The sequence below is a fragment of the Falco rusticolus genome, chromosome 7 (genome assembly GCF_015220075.1).
Source record: "Falco rusticolus isolate bFalRus1 chromosome 7, bFalRus1.pri, whole genome shotgun sequence".
NCBI lineage: Eukaryota > Metazoa > Chordata > Aves > Falconiformes > Falconidae > Falco > Falco rusticolus.
Genome location: NC_051193.1, coordinates 37292425 through 37310308, shown reverse-complemented (window position 1 = coordinate 37310308; position 17884 = coordinate 37292425). Strand labels below are relative to the sequence as shown.

Sequence of the window (17884 nt, the reverse complement as noted above, 5' to 3'; positions counted from 1 at the left end):
TAAACCAACAAATATGATGGCTATTATGAAAGTTTTACCACTGTCACATGGTGTGCAGTCTTTAAATTCATCCCTTGCTGTGTGGCTGAACTTTTATTGATTTTTTTTTTTAATTAAAAGGAGGTCGTGTGAGGACAGAAAACCTCTTTGTCAATCAGACTGTGCAGTGCACAAAACTCTTCCAGAACTCTCACATAAAAGCCAAGACCAGCATACTGTACTTAAAGCACAGTGCTGCAGAGATACTACAACTGTATTTCACAGATAAAAAGATACTCCCCCTCATTCCCCATTGCTTCTTTCCACCTCCAAAATGTCATCGTGTTTGCTGAGTGCCCAGAAAATCTAGCACTGTGCCAACTGAGGGAATTTTCAATATAAGAAACCTTCAAAATTATACTCATGGCCCAAAGCACACACCTTTGCTGTAACACACTGATAGAAGCAAATCATATGAAAACCAGCTGTCAATCCAAGAGCTATGCAGAGAGGGAAAAAAAGGATTTTAGTTTCTTCTGACAGCATGGGGATGTATTTAAGGAATACTTCCAGTGGGATATCAGAAAAAATGTATCCCATCATGCACAATTGAATCATGGCCAGATTATTCTGTAAAAATCAAGACGCAACTTTAGATAATGTTAATGCTTTCCCCTATAGGCCCAGTGACACAGGACAAAAAAATTTTGAATGCTAGAAGGCCTTATAACTATTCATCTGAAGACCTGATTCCTCCTGGTTTCTATTTCCACTCATCTTCTTTCTCACCTCATCATATGAGCTACCCTTCTCCTTCAAAAGAACTGTGCAGAAACCCACAAGAGGGCACGATCAGGCAGAGAAGGGGGTGAGCCTCACTGTTTTACGTAACAAAATCATATGCATCAAAACACACACACAACTTCCCAAATGTCTGAGGTTAGTTATCCTTCATGTCCTAACAAGTTACACCCACCTTTCCCAGAGGAACTAACTCACTCCATAACAAGTACCAGACTTCTGTTAAAACAGCAAATAAAGTAGGACCACCTACCACCCAATCCTGCAAACACTTACTGGTAGACAATCCTGCATGCCTACTGCCATGCACAACCTCGGAGTTCCAGCTGGTCTGCCCATGTTACTAAGTGCCATATCTCCAGCAAACGTTCCCAGAGTTATGCTCTATTGCTAGGTCAAAATCAGCCCAATTCTGCAACCCCTGTTTACAGTCAGCCTCCGGCACTGACTTATGATGGAATAACTCATAAGAATGAAACACAAGTTTGGATTTCAGGATAAGGCCCCTAGTCAACATGTGGGAGTATTTATGGTTCTGAGACCTACGTTAAAAATTAACTTGAAAACAGACAGTGTTTCCCTATGAGTGGCCTGTTTTCCCATGTTCCAGTTTGCTCTTTCAAAAAGACTGGTAGGCTAAGATATCGGTCACTATGTGAAAATGACAACATTCAATTAAAACAATAGCAATTTTCAAGTGACGCTTTTTTTTTTTCAATAGTTGTATGACATTCCTAGACATTCTATTAATTAGCAGGCCCCGGGCAACATATTTGGTAAAACAGAACAATCTGGCCTTTGATTTTTATCCAGGCCTTACCCAAGATCACACAGAGGTAGCCAGGCTGCTGATAGATCCCCCACACAGAGCACACACCCCCAGCAAGCAGCTGTGCTAAGAACTGCATGTAAACCACTTTGAAGAATTCTCAATCCACAGAGAAAGAGAGAATGATTTATTAATTAATAAAAAACTGCTTGTGTTGGACTAGGCAAGCAGGATCTGTTAAATGAACTTCACTAATCAGTCTCAGATTTGTTTCTGTGTCTTTTTTTCCAGTTACCTGTTTCAACTTCACTTTAAAAGCCATCCTGCTTGAAAAACATATCCTGAATGTTTCCTATATTTCAGGACTAGGAATTCAAACAAGCCCATTACTTTCAAAGTAAGGAGGCTATTAATACCCTGATGTGCATCTGAAATAGCAGCATCTCATGTTCTACACCTACATGATGGTTATCTAGGAAACTGGCATCCTTGTTACATCTTTTCTGGGCAGCTATAGTTACAATCCATCAGTACGCTGGATGAAAAACACTGTCTCAACAGAAGATGTTGTAAGATGCCAGCTGAAACACTCAAGCTTTTGATACTCCCACCTGCATTAATAATTTCTGGTTGCATTGGATAAAGATCTGTGAGTTCCTTCACGTTTAGGAATTTATTAAGGTAACCAAAACTTTGGAATCTTTCTTACTTGTTGTATTATTCATTTCATCTGTAGACGATAATGGTCCTCTTACGTTAAGGATAATTAAGGCCTTAGATGGGCTTTCAAAGACATTTCCACATTTTTCAGTGATGTAGCTGTAACTAAAACAAAAACCCAAAGGGAAAAGGGGAGGAGTATTCAATCTTGAAAGCAGCCAGACTGGAGGAGATAGATTTTGAAGGTTTTATTGGTGGCCCTTAGAAAAAGGGAGCTATGACCTAAGCTTGAAGGGTAGTAAGGACTATGTGGGTTTGTGTGGGAGGGGGATAAATCTAATTTGTAAATGGTAAGTTATTAGCACTGACATTTGAGAATAGACACTGCATTGTGTTGATGATGAGAGCAACCTTAGTCTTCTTGTTAATGGCAATGATTCATTCTTTCCCACTCCACTATTGTTCCCATTTACCTGGCAAAGAGAATTACTTCTGTGCTCGCACTAGCTGATTTCTGGAGAGATTGTTCAGATGAGCAAAAGCACAGGAGAAGAAATACACCAAACTGGCAGAGTTTTGGGAACAGCACTAGTGGATCTCTGAAGGGGTGTGTTAATACCAAGTTGCCTTTCCCCCCTCCTCTACTCCCCCTTGCACCCAAGAAACCCCTGGCTCTCTTCTGCCTGACTCAGAGCTTTCAGCCTCCCCTCCTTTCAATTCCAAATTATTCCCTTAAACTCATGCTTTCAAAAATAATTAAGATATCCTGAGATAGGTGAAGGATTTGGAAGCTTTAAATTACCTCAAATCTATGTGTAACCATACATTTAGTAACACAGAACAACCAACCTTGGATTTTCCACTACAGCCTTCTCAACTGCACAAAAGCAGCTATACCCACAACTGGCCTCCTGTGTCACATGGGACCACCCAGAAGCCACACAAGGGGTCTCAGCCAATTACCCTCATGGAAGTCCGTATATTAAGTTTTTAAAAAATTGTCTTAAAGCCATGGAATATCAGGACAATGCCCAGGAGTAAATCAAGACTCAAGCCTCCACACAGAGCTGTCTCTCCAACAGCCTGTTTTATAATGTGTCTGGCTACTGCATTCAGATTCTCTGTTTGTCACTTGGTGAAGTGCAAACCCAACACTTCTCAGGCTGCCTCCCCTCCTCCCCAGCAGACTGTGACACTGGTAGATGGGTCTGATCCCTGATTCCTTGCAAATGTGAAGTGGCAGAGCTGCATTGACGTCAGTGACGATACTTCTCTTTCTTGCAATTACCAGTCTGGCCCTCCCACTTTTACAAATGCCCCTGAGGGGATGACATGAAACACAAAGCCTGGAAAAGTACAGAACTGGGACTTGGGAACAGCCCATGGCACAGATTAGGGGACAGTAGTCATAAAGAGTTTGAATCCAGATGTGAAATTCCCCAAGGCCAGAACTATTCAAACCCTATCTCGTATGTGAAGCAAACAAGCTAAATTAACTACTGGGTCAACCTTGCCCATAAGACAGAGCTTTCTGTGAGCAACTCCACCCGAAGATCTTTGGGAGCTATTTACTTTGGGGCATGCAAACAGCTATATGTCTGCCAAAAGGTTAAAGCACATTCCATCCTTCACGCAGCCAGGCAGGGCCGCTGCAGCAGGCATGGCAGGCAAGCTGACCGACACACTGGGGCTTGCTCTGTGCAAATAGTTCTCGTGCCCAGTGAGCACAGAAACCACAGCTGCAACTCTGCCAGTGGAGCAGAAGGTATCACATCCAGGGACAGTAGAGGGCATTCAACTGACCTCAGACAAACAGAGCTTAAGTGGAATGTGATATCCTCAATTCCATCTTGGGTTTCAAGTGACAAAGTGAAGAGATCCATGAAATGCATACTGAGTCCCCACGCTGTTAGATGCCTACTGCATTGAGCTACATCATTCTCCAAGCTGCCACAGAAAGCCATAAAGGTAGCTTGGGCCTTGACCACACAGAATTCCCACAGATTTCAATGGGAATTTCAGTGTTCCAGTCTGGACTCCAAGAATGCAGTGCTGGACCCAGAGCTCTGACGGCTGGAGCCGTATTCAATATCAGTGTCTGGCAACACCCATTTGTAAAACAGTGACTCATTCACAGGCACAACTTTAGAAGGACAGACAGGATGACTTTAATCATACATTTCCATTTCGTTAACAAAGCTCAGTAAAACCAGATGAGGATCCTGGATGATATAGTTGGTATTAATCTAATGACTGCAGTGATCCACTGCCACAGTTAGCAAGAGTTTTATATCCTACAGAATGCATTGTACTAATTTGCTTCAAGAACATGGCAACTAATGGACTCCTGAGGCTAAGGACAAAATAATAGTTTAAATGCCCATGAATTTTATTTAGAAACACCTTTTTTTTTCTGAAAATCAGAGGCATGGAGAGGAATTACAGAAGGTAGTTTGAAAAAGAACATCTTCAAAACTACCTAAGCGACCTAGGAGTCTAGCACACCAGATAAATAAGCTGTCATTAGCACTTTCCATTCATTGTAAACAAGGGAGCAAGTGCTTTGTGTAATGGACTGTATAGGGGGTGACGTTTAATTCAGGAAGATATTACTGCAAGGTGCTCATTTGTCATGGCTGCACAGCCCTTCCCACTGACCAGTTGCGTTTCCATTCAAACATACAGTTTTAAGTCTTTCCTTTTAACATTAGCATACATCAAGCCTCAGACCTGACAGAAAGCATCTGAAAGCAGATTGTTAAAGCTTGAGTTTGGCACTCAATTTTACTTGATGTTTTTTTAAAAAGAATGGGCAGCCTTTTGGGCACCCTTTTTCCAGATCACCATGTCTGGCTAACACTTCTAACGTATTCAGGGTGCGCTTCCATGGCAGATTCACAAACAGATGCAATTCCCTCTGCAAGTGCTCCAAGATGCCCAGATAGAGTCTACCTCTAATCCTAAAGTCATGTAACTGCAGCCCTGTAATGCTGATCCCAAGCTAATATATTCTGCTTCCCAGCAGGACTTACTAGTTCAGGCTCAGCCACATGCTAATGATGGCTACACAGCTTCCCATTCAGAGCCAGCTTTCACCCAGCCAGCTTGGAGCGTGGACAGAGCAAGTTCGTATCTGCCTGCCAAACCCTGAGTAGACATACCTTCAGTGACTCAAGCAGTAAGAAGTAGAACTGCAGGATAAATCTTGTGTAATATTCTCACAGTCCAGTAAAGGCTGGCCTTGCTCACTCATTTGAAGAGCCTGTCAGAGCCTGGTAGTTTGCTTTCTGGATTGGTATTATTATTCCTTATTTTGTGTATCAAAATTCTTCCTCATTGACGCTTTCCCAACTTCACACTGAGTTCTGCTCCACCTAAGAAGGCTGAGCACTGTCCTACTCAGGCACACGTTCCTTCAGGATTTGCCTCCTATGAAAATATGAAACCAATATATGCTCTGCCGAACTCCTTTCACTAATTTCCCAGATTCTGTAAGGTCCCGAGGGAAAAACCAGCACCTCACAAAGTATTACTGAATGGATGAGACTTTTGAGTGGATGAGAGATTTAAATTCAGCCTGAAAGCCCTCTGGTTAAGGTCATGGCAATCAGCCAACACATGAGATTTCGTACAGCTGCATTAGTCTCAGACATGAGATAAACATCAGATGCTTTGATAGAATTCAGCTTTCTACAATGCACACAAGTCCTATTGTGAGAACTAAAAGCTGGTTTGTTTCTGAATCTTGTCCACTTTCAGCCTCCTGTGCAGTTCCACCATGTCTCTTTCTTACTTTTCTAGATCTTGGGCTACTTTCCACCCATCGTTTTTATAGTAAAACATCTCAGAGGAAGTTTGTCTGCCGTCTCCACCCAGTGGATCACTAGGTTAATGCACTAAATTAAGTGGAAACTACCCAGTTGAGTATCTGCAGCACTTCTCATCTCAGCTGGCATCAGGAGTTAAGCGTAAAACAGAGAAAATTCATATAAGCTAAGAGTTCCCCCTACCCTTCCAAACAGGTTTTCTGGTTTCTTCTCTGTTTTCTCCTCCGCTGTCCACACACAACCAGGACAAATTCCCTCCTGTTATAGTAAGAGCTTCATCATGGTTACATTCTGTGATCTAAACCAAAAGAAACTATTTGACATTTAAATCGCAGTTCATCTGATTTTGTTGTTGGATGACCCCAATAGGCCATTCATTTACCAAATAATCTTAGTAATCAGACATTGGTATTTCAGTAGTATATTTGTTCAGGTTCATTATTGTCCACAGTAGTATCTGTAGTTCATTTATTATTCATATTTTTACATCATAGGGATAGTTTCTCCTGGGTTATACATTTCTAGCTGGGCAACACCAACCTGTCAATGCCAGCTTCTCCTTTGCACAGGAACTCTTCCATCATGACTGCAGCCTGCACACATATTCCAACTTTTGCATAACCTTGTCCACTAAGTCTCTAACATTCACTTAAATTTGAGTTTATAATTTCCAGTTTGCTTTAGACAGAGCCTGCAGCAGCTCATACAATTCAGTAAAATCTTTCTAGCCTTTGGGACCCACAGTGGTGTTAAGACATTGTGATTTCCATGCCTGCCTTAATGTGTTTTCTTCTGCATCTCTTGATCTCAGTCAATTTCTAATAATACTTTCCTATCAACCTGGGCAGCAAGGCAGTATCAGCTCTTGCTGCAGCAGCATAAAAATATCACTCATTCAGTCCCACATGAAGACGATATACTAAGGGCTGGGGAAATCCAGGTGTGCAAACTCTTCAAATACATTTTATATGTATTTATTCTTCATACTCTTTGAGGAAGCAATCTAGGGTTCCTAATCAAAAAAAGTGTAAGAATTGTAAAAACAAAACAACCAAAGCTGTTAATACTCTACAAATATGTGCTTACTGGTCAGGGAAAATAGCCATACTGCCCTTCTTTATTTACTGTCCTATTTAGATCTTTCCTTTCTCCTGCCTCAGTCAATACTGAAAGACCTGTGATGATCAAAGTCTGTGACACTCTCATTTGTGGTCCAAGTGCAATATACACTGCTCTCCTGCATGTGAGCACATCTTCCTCTGTTGCACAGTCTGAGAAACCATCTAGCCTATGACTACTTTGCCAAAGGAACTTTCTCTTTGCTCAGCTCCTGGCTTAATAACCAAATAACTACGTCACTCAGCATCTGTGATCACAGTTTGTTGTATGTAGCACATTGTTTATGTGCAGCACTATAAGGTGTGTAACACACACTGCCTCTCACTTATTTTCATAAGCTGAAACTAATTAATGTCATTTCATATGCCAGGGATAAGAGGACAGCTGGAAACCATCAAGGGGAAATGAGAGCAGTACATGAGCTGTTTCTTCAGTCAGCTGTTTCACTGCCCAAGGCGCACTCACGCACACTCACAGCTTCCTCTCGCATGTCCAGTCCTACTCAAGTTCTACCACTGCCACTCAGAAGTCAATACAATTATCCCAGCTTTACAGTGGTATAACAGAGAACAGGCTTGGCCGCAAATTTCCTACTGGCATTCAAAACATTCCTGTTTTATCAAAACCTGATACTTAAAATCTTCTGGGGATATATACAATCAGGATAAAACAGCAATTAATACAACTTAATTGCCTTAGACTATGCTCAGAAATCTCTTCTAACTCACAAATAAAAGTCCACACACTCAAGCCACAAGTCTATAGCTTACATACTCTGTCAACAGATATATCTCTGTCCTATCTCCTGGAGGCCAAACACAGGCTTTGCCCTAACCATGAGGAACAGAAGCAGAGAACTGAGGTTCACTGTGAATGCCATCTTACTGTCTTCATTTTCTGTGACGGTACTCAGGCCTGGGAACAGTTTTCCAGAATGCTTCTGCTGACCTCAGTTTCTGGGATAGTTCTCCCTCGCTTAACCCTGAACCTTTCACATACACATGAAGATAAACACCCAAAGTTCTACATGCTAAGACTTATGCAAACACATTTTGTGCCAGAGGGCATAGGCCAATAACCTGCAAAGATCCACACCCACACAGAATTGCACAATGGACCACACATATTTTGGAGTATGGCATTTGCCTATCACTAAGAATTATCAAGCACCAGTCATTTCCAGAAACAGTTTGCTGGTCTCAACGGCTCAGTTACACTGCATTTATTTTTGCTTTAAGCAATACCTTCTATGCCAGTCATTCATACCAATTTGGGAGCTCACCCAGATCCTTCCCTCACCCTTTTCCAGGTCCTCAAGCTCAATAACATTTAATTCACCAAGTGGAATTCCTCTGGCTCTTCTCTGCAATCCTAATTTCAACTTTATCCTGATGAGCTGCCAGAGGCATAGAGAGCCTACTCCACAGGGATCCCAAATTCCAGAGTCCACTGCAGACCAACACTACATGACAGAAAATCTTTCAAAAGAAAGAAAAGACTCCATAAAACACCATCAGAGCTCCAATGCTTCAAAATGTGAATTCATACGTCAGTTGTAACATGTTCAAGCCTGGACAATCGGCACATGCATAGACCTCTTCTGAGTCAGTGCTCTGCAAAGGTTGAGCTCTAGGTACCTCGCTGGAGCCTTGGCTCTCAGCTTTGATCCACTGGACAGCAAGTGGATTGAGCTCAGGAAGACCAGCACTCCAGGCAAGAGCAACAGAAGAACTTTCCTCCCAGTTTCACCACTCGTGCAGTAAGCAATGCACCATTTAACTGATACCCTGGGTGATTTTTCCAGAACAGATACAAAGAATTGAAGTGAATTTGCAAGATTTGCTCCTGAACTCATTCAGAACGTTAAATTACAAGATATTTTGTATATTTTCAACTGCCATTGGAAAGGCCCAACTAACAAACCAATTAATCTCAAAACAATAACAGCCCTTAATCTAACATATATCAGCAAATTCCTGTTTCTCCCTTTTCTAACAAAAATAACAACACTGTAGTTGCCAGTGCATTAATAAGATCCTATTTCTGCTCCAGAGACTGAATCGAACCTTTGTTCTTCACAGCAAAGGATTAAGAAGGTTGCTATTTGGTAATGAGATGTGGAGAGGTACTTACTTTGCAGCTGAGATCCAGGCTGGATGCCTGAGAAAGGAATAAACTCTGTTACCTCAGATGAACTTTATTCTTATAATCAGTATATCAAACTCTCTTAGTGTGATGCATATCATTAACAATAAAAAGAGACTATTCATGAATAATTACAGTTTGATAGCATGTTTAAGGTAATTTACAAAATATGCCTTCTGTTGTAGATAAAGTAATGAATGTAGATTTTAAGATAGCAACACACACACACACAAGACATTAGAAAAAGAAAAATCACTTACTTTCTAGGTAGCTTATTGGTCAGCTACTTTTTCTTTTTTCACGCTAAGTCTAATTTTTTTCCAGATATCTCACTCTTTTAACAGCATATCATGAAGAAAAACTGACATGAAGTGGCACAAGAAGAAAAAAAAAATGTCAGAAAAACAGCAAATGGTCAGGGAAAAATAGAAGAGCACTCTGAAAAGAAGATCAAATCATAGGACACAGATCCAAGTGCTGAGGCACCAGCTCAGTGCCCAAGATGATTGAGAAAATTGTTTGTGAGGCTGGAAAAGGAAGCAGTGACCTGTGAAAATGAAACCAACTTCATGAAAACATTAGTCATATAAAAACTATGTTGTTTATAGTTATCATAACAACATTTTTATTAAACAAACATGTTTGGTATATAAAGTTGTTGCAAGTAAAACATTTCCAAAGGACTAGGGTAGGTAAGGTAGTGTGGTTAGAAGCTGGCACCAATTTATAATTACATAGGGATCAACTTTTTGCACTTAGAAATGGAAATGTTTTGGACTCACATCAGAGGAGGTCCAAATTTCTAAATGAAAAGTATTATTGCAACAAAATCTAGGAGCATCTTCAGATACAGCAAATACAAACAGAAGTGAAGGCAAACAGACCCTCAACATTTCATTTGCATCCTGCTTATTTGCTGTTGACATGACAAACTACTTTGAAAATATGACAAAAATTAAACTATATACTAACTCTAGTGTACTTTAAACATATTTTTTATAGACCCACCATGTTGCAAGCCACCCTAGAACCAGGCAGAATATCAGAAAGAAATTAGACCATTGGTCATTGTTGATATCCTCTTGGAATGCTGTTTCACATCTGATAAAACTCTTATCTCTCCTTCTTAAGTGAACGGTAAGAATACAACAATAAAAATGCACAGGAGTTCAGATAGCTCTGGCAGCATAGGTGCCAGATTTCCTAGGGAAACAAATCTTAGGCAGTCAAGCTTTGCCTGCATGAGTGGTCACATGCATATTACCCCTTCAATAATTTTTTGGACACAATCACCATTTTCAACCATATCTGATAAAAGCAGACACCTCAAACATAGTTAAATTCCTAACACAGTGCTGCTAAAAGCAGACACCTCAAAAACAATTAAATTCTTAACACAATGTGGGGAAAGAGTTGGATGGGTGAACAGGATCGGCCTTAATAGTGCTCCCAATAAATGAAAGGCTTCAATGTGAACACAACCTACTAGGATTCAGTGTCCATTAGTATTGAACCATAAGGAATTTCCTAGCCACCAGAAAAGCTCCAACTGGAGATTGTGCCTTGTTAAAAAAATAGATAATCCAGTGCCATAGGAAAGGAGACTTCATTTTGAGCTCAGGGAATCAGTTTTTCAAAAAGAACAATGGTAGGAAAGAATTTATGGTTGCAAGTTTGTGTTTACAGGTAACACTTTAATGAAACATTGAAGGACTTGGGCTCAATGCGGATGTGACAGAGCAATATTTTTTAGCCTGTAATATGCAGGAGGTCAGGATGTACAAATAAACAGTCCTCACTCTTTGAGTCTACAGAACATGTTGATTTCCTTTTAAATCCTCCAGCAGGTTAGCTAAACAAAATATCTATTTACAGCAGAGAAAAAGGATTAAATTCTTCAAGGACTGCCATCTGAGTATCAGTGTGAAGTTATGATAGGAGGATCAACCCACTGAAGCCTTCCACATTTATTCTCTCCAGAAACACAAATATTGAGAATAATTGCAGGTTATAAAATAACTCCCTCTTTGAGTACTTTAAGAATTTTCAGCATGGTTTCATTTTCATATCGTACTAGAAATGCCTTGTAATTCAAGTGATAGCTTTCACTAAAAAGTCTTCAAGGCCCTGACCCTGGAGCTTGACCCACACCAGTGCCACTCTGACAGGTCTCAAAGACAAATATGCTTGCAGAAAAAAGGATCCCATCCATGCAAGACTCAAATTTAATCTGTAAGTTTTGCATATGCACCCCTAACACTTAGGTATTCGGCCACCTAATGGAAATTCTTTGGACTGATCCCTAGGAGGAAAAGACATTGTGGTTGAACAAGAAATTCTGGATGTGGTAGTTTCATTAAAAAAAAAAAAGATAAAGCATATTTGAAAATTAAATGCAGAAATTTTGGCTGCCATTTTATTGTGGGGAACTCAAATGGAAAAAAAGTGTCTTACATGCCTTAGCTGAGTTCTCTCTGACAGCCAACTATGCCTGGCCCATGCAGCCTGTAGACAATGAATGGGCTGAATGGACAACTCCAGAAGGATGGAGATATTCAGCTGCATGACAGCTTTATCTGGCTTCACTTTATAAAAGTACAATCTGAGTTCTGTTGGATGGATAAATGGATGGATAGATGGATTCACAGATACACAGAGACACACATTTTTCTTTTACAATACACAAGTCTTTACAATCACCTGAAATACTCTCTCAACTCTGCATAGTATAGCTACAGAATCCGGCATTTCTATGAGAATAGCCTTCTATGTTTCAATTATGTATTATCTCAAACTTGAAGACTTCATAGAAGTGTAAAAATATTAAGCCTCTGCATTTAAATGAAACAGTTTAGTCAACAGGCGTCTCCCTGCAGCATAGTTAGGCAGATCCTTCAAGCCTCTTTTTCCCCAGTATGCAGGACCATGCCATATCGAGTCAAAAGTTAGAGAATATGCCTGGTGTGTCATTCCAGATATCAGGGAAAGGCCCGGGGTTCCAGACACCAGCTGGAGGTTATACTACTTCAAGGGCAACGAAAGGGCAAGTTGGACATTTGCAACTTTCCATAGAAGCTGCAGAGGCAATGCACTAGTGCTCGTCTTCACAGAGGGAGAGACAGGGACAGACCAAGGCACTGGGTACTCTGTGCACTTGCAGTAGTTTGGGAGACTGGCAGGAGGCAACCTAGGTCTTTCTTTCCTTGAACAGTCACAGAAAAATCAACAGGTGCTAAGAGTGCCCAGACATGCTGAAAATGAAGCCATGGTTGTCTCGACTTGGGCAACCAGACTTAGAAACAAATTTTGAAAACAGAGTCTGCAGGGAAATAAGGGTTAGAGCAAAGCTGTCCTAGCTCCCAGGCCTCACACAGAGGCAGCTCTTTGACTGTAGGACTCCTTTTTCCCTCACTTCCCCTAGCCCTTTGCAGTGAGGTGGGGCCAGAGGGGAGGCATTTTCAGCCTTCAGAGGACCTTTATACTGTATTAAAGTATGGTTTCTTTAATGTTTCCTTTTTCAAAAGTAGTAATATAAACTAACTGAGTGAGCTCTTAGGAGAGCTTTTGGCAAGGGTATGGGACAATCCTGTGCCAAACCTCATCTTTGGCATGAAGAAATAAACAGACTGTGGTTCTGCATAAAGACAAAACTTTTGGAAAGCCTTTAGAATATTTCTCATAATGAATCAGTGGGGGGGTAGTTTTCTTGAAATTCAGAATAGTCTCCAGAATACAAATCCAACCTTTAAATGTTTTGGTCTCTTCAATTATAAACTGAGTTCCTTCATTAAAAAAAAAAATAAAAAATAAAAATAAAAATTGAAACAATTAAATGATGAATGATGGATATGCTCTGATTTTGAACAATCCTCATTAAGTCTATTTCCATACCATTTCATCTGTCTATAGCAATTAAAATATTTTGTCAGATAGGAGTGAAATTACTCTCATCACTCTATATTACAGAAAGGGAAACTGAGATTGAAAATCATGTGCCTTGTCTGCCTAAAGCCACAAAGGATCCACTGCCAGATTAGTTTGCTCTAGACTCTGGCTGTTGAGCCCTGTGCTTCTTGATGATGTTCTTGTTCAAGATATCTAAACAAGAATATTGTCAAAGATATGGGAAAGAAAGACTCAATCTTTGATTTTATTTCTGGGTGCTCCCAGTAGTTGTCCATAGTAAACTGAATGGCAATCCAGATAACACAGATGATTTAGAAGAAAAGCAATTACAAAGTTTTGGAAATATTTCAATAAAAGGCTCCTGACAACGAGATTTCTCATTAACATCACACTTCAGAATAAAACACAAGTCAACTAAAAGCCAAGAAGCCTGAGACCTTTATATCATTTTGGTTTAGTACCTGAAACACAACTGCTGTGTTATAGAGTAGATCAACCTCCCATATTTAGCAAATGAGGTTTATCACACATAGATCTGAAACACACTTAGATGAAGATTAAATATCCAAAAGGCTACTATGCTTTGCCAATACACACAGACTCATGTTGGACTGCCCAATGTATTATGAGTGTTATTAAAAGAAACTAAATACTTTAAGAACATTTTAATAGTGTTCCTTTTTGATTTTGGGTGGAAAGGGAGGTTGTTCTCTTCCTTTTCAGGATTATTTCTTCTAAGTACATTTCTAAATCCTGCTTAGTTTTGTTTAACTCCAGCCTTGTGAACCATTTACGTGTTTCTTTCTCTCTCAAGCCTCTTTAAACACTTTTATATCTCTCCTTCCAACAAGGATTTTGCTTTATTGTTCCTCTTTGTTCTCTCAGAAATCAAGTCTCCTTGCCCACAGTCTGGAGAACTTCTCCCATACACATCCAAGTCCACCGCTGCAGGCAGCGCAAAGGTTTCAGAATTAATAACCTATGAAAAATGAACGAGGCAATTCCCAGCTCACAAAACTTTAAAGTTCTCTGCTTACTCCAGCAGATATCTCTGTAGTGGATTAATTCATTCCAAATCTTCAGCTTTTCTCTGCAATAATGACAATAACAAAAAAAAAATGTTTAAATGTAGATGTCAAAATTCTGATGTCACCACAGGACTGTTCAAGCTGGAGCCAGGACCCTGCCTCAATCTAGACCTTGACACCAGTCTGTCACTTTGAGAAAAAGAACATACCTCAACCACACAGCCCTCCGGTACAGCTACATAGTTCACATTTTTTCAAGCACATCACTGCAAGAAGCAGCGGTTAAGACCAAAGCTTCAAGAATTTCACTAAAGAATGTACCATTATCTGGTTATGTAAAGCCCTTTGGTTAAAGAATACATAAACTTCAAATACCACTGGGGCTTGTGGGTTGAATTTTTGGGGGTTTTGAGTTTAGGAATTTAAGTCACATCTTACTGTGAGAAAAGAGAAAGCAAAAACAACTGAGAAATGGTACTAGTCCATTAAAAACTCAGAGCCATATGCTGTCAGGCCACAATAATAAACAAGAGGTTTGTGTAGGACAGAAAGACAGGCTGTGATCTCCTTTCCACTAATTATCACGAAGCTACTTTGCTGCATTTTTATACTTTCCTACCTTCACACAGTACACTTTGTCCTGGTGTAGCTCCCCCTTATTATCTAGGCCCCCGTTTAATAACTGATCAGTCCAAGTTCTGGTGTACATCCAAGTGCTTCCCGTAACAGAGTTAAGTACTTTGTGTGCAAGAAGGTGAGAGGCTTTTCTTTAAAATTTCCTCCATATTTTCATCACAATTCACTGCAGTGTCTGTAGGTCTGAGGCTACTATACAGAATAGGGCAAGATAGGGTTCTTTAAGTTTAAGATGCATATGGCAACGTTTTAGGCATTCAGAGGCATTACTGAAGTGGTATTTCCTGTAAGTAGCACTATAAAAAAGTAGTTATTTAAAAGGGATTAACAAAACAACGGAGTGGAAGCAGCTGACTTACTGGGAGGTGTAACATGAAGATGGCACGAAGCCAACAGTGAGACAGCTGCGTAGCACATTAAGAAGCGGGATGTTGAGCATCAAGCTGGATTTATACAATAACACCAGAGAAGAGGTTCAGTTGTGGCAACCTTCTCCTGCATGGGTGAGAAAGCCCAAGGCAGTATTTTCAGCTGAGTAAGCACTAGCTGACAGAGAGGAATTCCAAGGCCTGATCCAAATTAATGAAGAGACTTTACTGACCAGGCCCCACATTACATGATGAAGAGCCCAAGCCCTACAGTGAGTTCTGACCCCAGCAGAGTCAAGTAAACTCTACTCCTATCAATAGAAGTGCTGCTGGTGTTCAACAGAAATGCAAATGTGAAAGGGACGTTCCTTTCACAAATGCCTGTCAGGGAAAGCGTCGTGGCCTGTCATGCACATGCACTGAAATACACAGGCAAATACAGACATCCACTGGGTAAATTTCTTTAAGGTAATGTGCATACACATTAGCTCTGAGGGGTACAAACTGCGTTCACTCCACTGACCTCATTCTCAAGCTATATTTAAGTTAGCCCACCATAGCAACTAGGTTTTTTACTTGCTAAATACACAATGTGGATAAATTCTGGCTTTTTCTAAATTGCTGCAGAAGGTAAATTCACAGTTTTCAGGATGAAAAAATGGGTTTTTTATGTAAACATTTTCTTAGCAGGTGATTAAAACCACATTTTAAATATCTTTGTCTTCTATTTAACAACCAAAAAAAAATATAAGCAGATGTTTTTTGGATGAGCTTCATTGTTTATTATTTTCCTAAGATGTCCAAAACATGAAACTCATTTAACCCCTAGAGGAGTGACACAGAAATGACATGATGTGCATCATACATCAAACAATGGTCACTCCTGCTGCTCTTTAGACATCTGGGGCTTAATTTGCAATTATTTGCATTTATAGAGCAAAGCTATACAATAGACAAGGGAACACATCTCCTAAGTTGATGCAGAATTAGTTTTCAAAGGGTGACATGCACCATAAATCCTATTGCGTGATTACCGTAAACATGTAAACAAAAGAATGAGGAACAGCGTTGTCTGCTAATGGATGTTCAGTTATGAATTTCAATTGTTACAACATGTGATTAATTTACATGTTCAAATTAAGTCTTCATTTTTGCATGTTTAATTATGAGGTATTTAAAAGCATGGATGGGTCTGTTTGATCATAAGCAGCATCCAGGAAAAAGCTTGGCACTTGCAATTTGCTTGTCCTGGTTTAAAATGCCCTCATTACATCATGGAATGAAGAAGTTAGAAAAAGGAATGTCTCTGTTCCCAGCTAACAATGTACACAAGTCAAGAGCTCTCCTCTTTCTAACATTTCCCATAAGGATGTGCATCAGCGGTATCTTTTTAACACGCAAATGACAGAGGGAATCTTGGAAAACAACTATGTGTCTTTGGAGAGTCCAGTAGTACAGACACTGTGGATGCCATCATTTAATCCCTTTTTAGAGCTCCTCCACTTCCAAAAACTTCATCAGCCCTACATTTTAGTGGGATTTCCATTCCATGCCTCTGTGCCATGGATGAACAGCTCCAGGGACTACACTACAATTTTCCTAGTAAAACGCAGGGGTCCAACTGCAAAGGAGAGCTTAGGGCTGTGCAAATAACTTTTTTCAGTTCAGCTGCCAAGCCAAACAGTTGAAAAAGAATGTTGGTTCAAACTGAACCGAATTCACAATTTTTCCAGGTTTCCACACCAAAACCACTACCATCCCCACCCAGCCCACTGTACTTGGTTTAACATGAAATGTTCCATAGGTCTCAAGAAGAAACATTTTTTGAAAATGCAAACATTTGGCAAATGCTAACTGAAAAGGCAAGGAAATGCAAGACAAAATTTACCAAAATGTTGCAAAAGGATTGTTCTCTTACTTTTTATATACAATTCACGCTGCTACACTGACCAAGTTCCTTTCCCACTGTGTTGACTATACTGGGATTTGTCCCAGCTTCCAAAGTGAGTACCATTAACGTCAGGTTGGAGAGCCATCCTTACTCCACTGCTCACTGACTCTCAACTGTTACTGAAGTAGTTTGTACAAAGTGGCTTATTGGACAGGTTCCAGACAGAACACACTGCAGTACACCTCATTGCTGCTAATTGCTCATGTCCTGTCCTAAGAGACAGGACAGCAAGATCTAAATCTCCAGAGCAGAGGACAGAATTAAACCACAGCATCCACCGTTGCAGATGAATGACTTCAACCACAAGAGAGGAGGTAGAAGAGAAACCTACCCCTGGTGAGGTCTTCCTCCTTCCCATCACCACCAGCATTTTTCCCAGATTAAATTTTCTGGTAGATAAGGATCAATTTACCCCAGATGATTTGCTCAACGCCATAAGTGACCTTTGAGAACACAAATTTTTCTCTTATTGTCCCAGAAGATGTACACTAACCCTGGAGACAGAACAGTTCTTCAAACACAAATGTCCTGTTGTCTAGGAAAGCAAAAAGTATGGTAAATGTAATACCAAGTTCTTCTAGACACAAATTACTACATGCTATGAATACAGTCAATCACACATATACTTGTGGCAGTATACGTACTTGAAAATGCCTATACACCTGAAGCTTCAAGGCACCGCAGCTCAGAAGATC

General features: G+C 40.2%; 1 long non-coding RNA gene across 2 annotated transcripts in view; it reads right to left on the bottom strand.

Annotated features, from left to right (window-relative positions):
• LOC119151591 overlaps window positions 1–17884 on the bottom strand; it is a 166815-nt gene that overhangs the window by 56997 nt on the left and 91934 nt on the right. Inside the window, exon 4 of one of the 2 annotated variants that reach the window (XR_005105468.1) lies at window positions 9289–9315. The exons of the other annotated variant lie outside the window; for it this stretch is intronic. This is a non-coding gene — a long non-coding RNA (uncharacterized LOC119151591). The remainder of the gene's footprint in view (window positions 1–9288; window positions 9316–17884) is intronic. 2 annotated transcript variants of the gene reach the window in all.